We start from the raw sequence: 8,535 nt of genomic DNA, 5'->3' as shown, positions 1-8,535 counted from the left end.
ACCAGCATTTGTGTTTATAAAAGCCTTTCCAAATCTGTTTGGGTTATTGAATTTTATTTTCCCCACATTGGCACCTGAGGCATAAAACTGGATCCATCCCCTCTCCCTCGGTAAAAAACAAATGAACAAATAAAACATCATGAGTCTTTTCTAATCAATCTTACCAAGTGAAGGCTACTACAAGTTAGGAAGCAGGTCTTCTAACACACACCCTTTCACAGGCTGGTTTTCTGGAGTGTCTGCCCATAAATTGCATGTTTATAGGTCACATACATACTTCTCTGGAATCGTATAATCATAAAGATTTAGAGAGAGGATAGATCTTACAACCAAATCTTAGCCCTTTGATTTTAGGTCAGTAAAAGTTCAAACCATTTACTATAAGTAGCTGTCTACTCCCATCAAACACAGGCATCACATTAAATTTAGAAAGGTCATTCAAGGAAAATATGAAGGATAAAGCATGGGAAGTATTTTAAAAAGTGAGAGGCAAAATTACACAAAATGAAGTAAACAGGTAGCTGATTCTAGCACTCCATGGTTTAGATGCCTTGACTTGCCAATTGACTACTCACAGCAATCAGCCTGGACTCTGTTACTTGGGGCTGATAGCACCTCATCAAGTAGCACAGAGTCAGCAATGTCTAATTTTTGCACCAGATGATGCAGTCAGAAGAACATGTGAGCTGAATATTTTTCAGAGGCTGAAAGTGAATCTGAACAACCCTCGAAGTTCAACTCAGTCCTTCCCCAATCAGCTCTGCATAACCCACAAAGGACTTTGTGTGTGTGTGTGTGTGTGTGTGTGTTTTCTTCTGCATATCTTTCCAGAGAACCCAAGATTGTGCATATACTTGAATGCACACAGGAATGATAGTAGGACAGTGACCAGAGGGACAAATTGGCATTTCATAGTTGGTTTATTAATTGAGTCACCATCTCCTTCTGCCCAACCTCAAATAAACTCAATGAAACTATGCAGTCACTACAGGCATTTGAGGTTAAGCTTTCAGCTTGATTTATTTTATTTCTCCCTGTCATTTTCATATGAAACACAGATCAGCTCCCTTCCCTTCTGTGATTTGCTGATCAAAGGGTGTCTTTTGTCTGGTTGAAATAAAGCTTTGATAGATGGTCTCTGTTCTCCATTGTCACCAGCATTTATCGGTGCCTCCCTCGAAGACTGTCAGTTAGTGCTGCACCAGGGCTGCACTGTGGCCTCATCCTCAGAAAGGGGGCCCAGAGTTACCCAAGATAGCGCAGTGGTGAAAGCGCAATAAAAGTAAGGTTAACACCATAAACACACACACACACACACACACACACACACACAAACACCCAAACACCCAAAAAGGAAAACTTTAAAATTGGCATAAACTTATGGAAATCATGCCTTTGAATCACTGGCTTTAAAAATAATCCATTCTCATGTTGTTTCAAGGTGGCAATTTTACTGATTAAAAGTCAACGATAGACCTGACACATTGCTAATTGTGGGAGATTAAGTACCATAGTAATACAGAAAATGAGAATGAAGCCCATCCAAGTTCCCACACGTTAGATGGGCTATTCTTCATTTTAAAAGCTCTTCACAGGATGGATAAGCTCCGTCCACCTGTCCCACCATGTAAGAAGCTCCCTGTATCTCAAAGCAATGAGCACAGTGGCGGGCAACACCACGGAAGAAATACCAGCTGGAAGCATATTTGTTGTGGCAGTAAGTGTTACCTCCTTATTATCAGGAGCTATTGCCTGAATGTTCTCACTAGAAAGCCCTTTCCATTTGCCATGATTTGTTACAGAATAAAGGAGTGTGTGATAACAACAACCAGGTGAGGCCCAGCATGAAAGATGTGCAACCCTGTCTCTCCAAAATGACAATAATTTATTACCTCAGTGAAGTCTATTCAAATAACTGTTGCAGCCCACTGTCCAACTGCATCATGATCGGGCCACAGCCTTCTGCATAGAAATTTGTTTGCCAAATTGTTCACTATCGCTGAAATGTGTGTGCGTGATTTATGGATTTATGGGAGCTGAATGAATTACTCAAAAAGAATCACCTTCTCAAACATATTGATGCTAAATTGAAACTGAAATTATGTAATGCTAATTTATGGGTAGATGGGAGTGGAGAGACAGTATTTCCTCAAAATCTAAAGAGACAAGCTAATAAAAAGCTTTCATCTGACTCTAATTGAGACTGCTTGTATGTCACCAAAACTGGCTAGTTAAATTACAGCTTAAAGAAGACTTAGTTCCCAAATTCCATCTTCTCCCCACCCCTCTGCCCAGCAAACAACATTTTTTAAGAAAGTGAAATATCTTATCATATGATATATGCTTCAGTGAATTCCTTGTATTACACTCGACACAATGGCAAATAGACTACATATTTAAGTCCCAAGTAATGGACACTATACACCTGCCGCTTTGCCCGCTTTTCTGTTAGAAGAAATTGCCAAGTTTATAACTGAGAAGACATGTAACACTCTCTATAAACATTGTGTGTCTCTGGGATTCAGTTTAGAGCTACTTTTTGAAACATTTCAAATACAGCACTCCTTTTTAGGTATAAATTGGACTTGTCTCCCTACTTATGGAAAACACAAGCAAATAATCCACTCTGCTGACCTAGACTTTATCTAAGGTCCTCTGTTTTATTTTTATATTCTATTTTTTGTCTTTCAAAAATCTGAAGTAGACAGAAGAGCTCCTTCTTAAAGATCAAAATAAAGAATAATATCAAAATATGACACTACACTTCAGAAATGAATTTCATTTCCAAGAATACTTCAGCTTTGCCCTGATACACCATTGGTATCTGGCTACCCCCTGAGTTGTTATTGATAACTCCCTGCATTTTAAGTGAAATCCCTAACTCCTGCCTGTGCGGTATAATACCGACTGCAGTCAAATGTCTTCCTGAACTGAGAAGTATAAAGTACATCCTAGAGCCCTTCTTGATAATATTTGAGCAGATGAACACGCTCCCTGGAATTACATGGGGCAATTTGTGTGACATATAGCTTGCTGTCTCAAGTGCTGTGATATTTTTTGTGACATATATTTGTGAACACATCTGTCTTGGAAGTAGCGGAGCCAGAGTGTTGCTTATAAACCAGAATGGCAAGACATCATTTTGAGAGGACTTACTTTGCGCAGGTTCTCACGAGGGGTTAGTCCCTGGAGGAGGACAGTGTTCTGGGTAAAGGAGAATGGCAGGGGGAGAAAAAAGACTCCCGTCAAGTGTGACACAGTGGCTGCAGCAGTAGGCTCAAACACAGCGACACTGGTGAGGAGGCTGCCCGAGTGGACAGTGTTTGCATCAGTGTTACTCTGAGTCGGAGTCTGCTCAAGTGCACCTGACTGCCACAGACCAGTGATGGTTCTACTTCAAGGCCAATTGGTTTGAGGAATTCTATATATTAATAAGTCTTGTCCTTTCACTTCAAGAATAAATAGAATATACCAAGCCAAGTAAATAAAAATAATGTAAAACAAAGGATATACGTATTCAATCAAAATAGTTATATTAGATCTGAAAAGAGTACCAGTCATTTTATTTAATCCCCATGTTGCAAATGTCTAACCTAAGGACAACTCCTATTTTCCTATTAATGTTGCATAAGTTTGAAATTTGCATAAGATTGTTGTATAAAATTGAACAAACCCTGGAAGTTGATTCTTTATCACAACAGCTTTTCCTTGCTCCGTGTGCTTCTAGTCTTTTCTAGACCTTATACATTTGGTCTGACTTACCTACTCACTCATTTTTTAATATAAATTTTAAGTTTTATTGATATATAATGCACATACTATAAAATTCAAGGGGTTAAACATGTTTAAAAGTGTTGTGCAATCATCACTACAATTTTATAATACTTTCTTCATTCTTGTATCTATTGTTATTAGTTCCCCAGTTCCTCCCCAACTTACACTGCCATAACCTTAAGAATCTACTCATCTAATACTGTCTCTATAGATCTATCTACTCTAGATTTCATGTAAAAAAAAGCATATGCCCAAATACCCAATAACATCAACCACAAATAAAAAGAAGCAGAAATCCAAAAGAAAGCAGAAAATAATAAAAACTAACACAAATGTAAAATGTCTCAAAGGAGAAAACAAATGATAAGATGTTAAGTTTTCAGAGCAACATTCCCATCCCTAATCAACGATCAGAGGGAATTGACTGAAGGCTTAATCTACATGGGGACTCTGCAAGTAGATAGGGAGTTTTCAATTTTATCTGGGGCCTACTGTGAACTAGGTGCTCAGAATTTAAGCTCTAAAACAATTTCGTCCTCCAGTCTTGGATTTTATTATTTGCAAACGTTGGATCACACAGGTTACTGTGCTGCTTCTGTGAAGAGTTAGCTGACATGTCACTTAAATGGATGCCAGTTTTAAGACAAGCCTTTAAGACCTCAGACCCTTTTTTTCTCCTGATAGCTAGGTACCATTTGATTTCTTCAACACACTTTGCTACAGCACCCATATCTTCAGTGATATCTTCTTGAGGGCAAGAATCAAGGAGGGCCACATCATCAAAACTAAACTTTCTTATATTAGGGTTTGTGATTAAATGTGAACTAAAAATATATTCATATACTATGACCTTGGTCCAATTTAGAGACAGAATTTTTATTTTATCACACAATATTATAAGTAATCCCTGGGGACATATGTTAATTCTATTAATAGTGTGTGCTAGTCTGGGTACATTAGAGAAACAAATCCACAGAAATTCATAAGTATAAGAGAGAGTTTTATAAGAAGGGTAAATGTACATTAAGAAAGCATCCCAACCCAGTGCTGTCTAAGCCCACAAGTCCAACATTAACCCATATGTCTGACACTAAACCACAAAGTCCTCCTCCATCTCACAAAATACACATTATGATGCCGACCACAGTAGGAAAGCCGAGTCAGTGAATGTGTAAGCATCTCAGCGCTATCAGGGGTCTCCACAAGGCTGCTCCAGCACCCAGGGCTGCATCAGGGTAGGTCTATGTGGCTTCTCCTCAGGGATGTCTTGTAGGAAGTGAGCCTTGCCAGCTGAAGCGGGGAACTGGCTAAAGCAGCTGCACCCTGCTCTGACCATCAGAAAGCAAGAGACCTGAGAACTAGAAAGGTGAGGCTCACTGAGCCATTTATCTCTCCACCTTTCAATTAACCTCACATGTTTAGTAGCTAGGTTTGCAAAGTAAACTTTAACTATCTCATAGTATAATTAATTTAGCCAATGGTGACCTTCTAATCTCTTATCAAATGCAATGAGGTAGTGTGCCTGTCCAATGTTTATGGTCCATAGAACACACCCTTAATTTTATATCTTAAAATACACTTCTTTAGAAGAGATCTAACTTCAGCGGGGGGGTGTGTGTCAGTTTCTCAAGTTGTTGGGAGAGGGAGAAGACTAATCAATTCCTGCCATAAAGCATTAATCCGGAGTCACCCCAAACTGATAGACTCTCCTACAAGGGTGTTCAGTGTGAATCCTCATGGAAATCCAAGTCCAGAGATGGGTGGGGGTAGGCCTGTCTGTCTCAGAGAAGGGAATTTCATTTCTCTTGATGGGTAAAACAGCAGGGGAAACAAGAACTAGAAAAAAACAAAATCCTATATAAACAGAGTTTTTCACCACGTTTTTAATACATTTTTTGGTGGTAAAATTAGGTGCCTTGGCTGATGTTCGGGTCAGCTTATACTCGGGTACATACGGTACTTAACAATACTTTTCTAGACCCTCAGTGGGCCATTACACCCTCTAGTATATTCCTAATCCGGCACTTATGATTGAATTTCTATCCAGCCGTTGGTGACCCAGGACCTGTGTTAAGACAACCTGGGCTTTAGACTTCGCTCTGTTGAGGTACACAGCATCCTTCAGAGGCCACACCAGAAAGGTGTGATTTGGAAACCCTACTAAGTTAACCTGACCTTATGTCCAACACACCTGTAGCAGATTAAAGGAACTGAAAGATTAGGTTGGATTTAAGGCTGGAACAGAGAAGAAACAGAGGACTACCCTCCCAAGCTGTAGATTTGGAAGTTATTAAACTTTGGTTCAAATCTCCTGTTCTTGAAGGTGACCAAGAACTGGCACCACTGTTGTCAGTTTATCACACAGTCGTTGCTTGTGAGTAGCTAGAAGCTATGGTACTGGGAGTTCAAAGGCCAGCAGGGTACCCCAAAGTGAACAGGTTTGGTCAGAGCTTCCAGACTAAGAACAGACAACACAGAAGTACTTGGCTCCACACTTCACAGGTAGGAGTGCTGAAAGCTTGCATAGCTTCACAGCATTGTCAGACACTGAAGTCTAAAGACTGGAAGCAGAGCTTGTCGGAGGGAGTGCCGCGGATGGGCCCTCAGGTGCGATGCACTCAATATATGACTGAAGAAGAGCTGGTTTATTGGCGTTTAGTTGAAAATGGTGACATGACTGGTAAAACGTGTGGGAATGGCCCCTTCAGGATCTTCATTTCCTGAGAAGGTATGACTCATGGTAAGCAGAAAGAGGTAGAAAATATTTTAATAAGAAGAAGTTGGGATGTGCTGTATTATATGAAGAATAGTGTGGCATCGGGGGTTTGGGAAAGCTTATTACCAACGTGAGTGCAGGTGGCATATCCTTACTTTCTGAAAGTGAGGACAAGGAGGCACTTGCTGGTAAAGATCAAAGATGGCAGAATCCAGTATGAATGGTGACTCAATGTCAAGAAGTCTAAAATTCTCACAACTGTAACAACTGCTAGCATCATGAAAAATGGAGAAAATTTGAAGTTATCAAGGATGTTGTCTTGCTGGAATCCACAATCAATACTCATGGAAACAGCAGTGAAGAAATCAAAAGACAGATAGGTAAATTAGGTAAATCTGCTGCACAAGACCTCTTCAGAATATTGAAAAGCAAGGGTGCTACTTGGAGGACTAATGTGTTTTCCATGGCGTTCTATGCATAAGACCATTGCACATTGTGTGAAGAAGACTGAAGAAGAACGGATGCATTTGCACTTTGGGGCTGGAGACGATCTTGAACTGCTAAAAAAGATACACCAATCTGTCTTGGAAGAAGTGTGGCCAGAGAGCTCTTAGAGGCAAGGATGGTGAGATTTCCTCTGACACACTTTCTTTGGACATGTTGTCGGGGGAGTCTAGTTCCTAGAGAAGGACTTCATTGATGTTTGGCAAAGTGGAAGATCAGTGAGGGAAAGGAAGCCCCCCCCAAAAAGAGGGGAGCTGCTTGGCTGTAGCAATGTACTCAAGACTAGGCACAATTGTGGGGATGGGCCAAGGCTGTGTAGGAATCCGTTCTGCTGCACACAGCGTCACTCTGGGTCAGATGGCCTCTGACTAGAAAAACAGCTATCAACTTAAGACTACCATATATTTGATATTTTCATACTCTCTTTGCCTTGTTTTTTTTTTAATTGGGAGCTCTTACAACTCTTGTTACAATCCATACATCAATTATATCTGACATATTAGCACATCTATTCCATTGTTCTTTTCTAGACATTTACTTTCCATTGAGCCCTTGGGATCAACTCCTCTTTTTTTTTGCCCTCCCTCCCCAATGCTTGTGGGCTCTTGATAGATTATAGATTGTTAATTATTTTCAAATTTCACACTGACCACTGTCTCCCTTCTCCTCTGATTTTTGTTGTGTGTGGTTATGAGCCATTCATTGTGATTGATGCCCCCCTCCATCCCCCACCTCTGCCCGTTTCCCCCTATCCTTTTCATACCTCTATTCCCATTCCTGTTCCTGGGTTCCATGTGTTGTGAGTTGTATCTCTTGCCTATACCTATGTACATGCTCCTGTTTAGTCCAGAGTGGGAAGCAGCACTGGGGTCATGATAGTGGGGGGCAGGGTGGTGGTGGTGGTGAAGAGGTCTTAAGGGATCAGAGGTATAGTGCATGCTCCATTAGTGTTCTAATGCACCCTGATTGACTCATCCCCTCCCTACAACCCCACTGTAGGGGGATGTTCCATTGTCCACAGATGGGCTTTGGGTCTCTGCTCCAAACTCTCTCAATTCTCACCAATGCATTTTTGTTTGTTTACTGGTTATTGTGAATCTTCTGATGCCCGTTGCCCCATCTCGATGATACCTCACAATCGCACTGGCTGGTGTGCTTCTTCCATGTGGGCTTGTTACTTCACTATCAGATGGCTGCTTAACTTCAAGCCTTTAAGACCCCGGACACTATATCTTTTAATAGCCGGGCACCATCCTCTGTCTTCACCACATCTGCTAATGCACCCACTTTGTCTTCAGCGATCATGTAGGGGTGGGGGTGGGCATCACAGAATGCCAATTTGTTAGAACAAAGTGTTCTTGTACTGAGGGAAGGTATGAGCTGAGGCCCAAGGCCCATTTGCAGCCTCAGTGTATTGCCTTATAAATATATGTGCATAGGCCAATACCTCTATTGTTATGGATTAATGTATTTACAAATATGCACACCTCTGTTAATCTCCCTATCTATACCTTTGCTTCCTAGAGCTTGCCTCTGTTTCC

Source organism: Echinops telfairi, unplaced genomic scaffold (assembly GCF_000313985.2).
Source record: "Echinops telfairi isolate 266 unplaced genomic scaffold, ASM31398v2 ScPeMD7_4;HRSCAF=17, whole genome shotgun sequence".
Taxonomy (NCBI): domain Eukaryota; kingdom Metazoa; phylum Chordata; class Mammalia; order Afrosoricida; family Tenrecidae; genus Echinops; species Echinops telfairi.
This window is presented reverse-complemented; position numbering follows the sequence as displayed.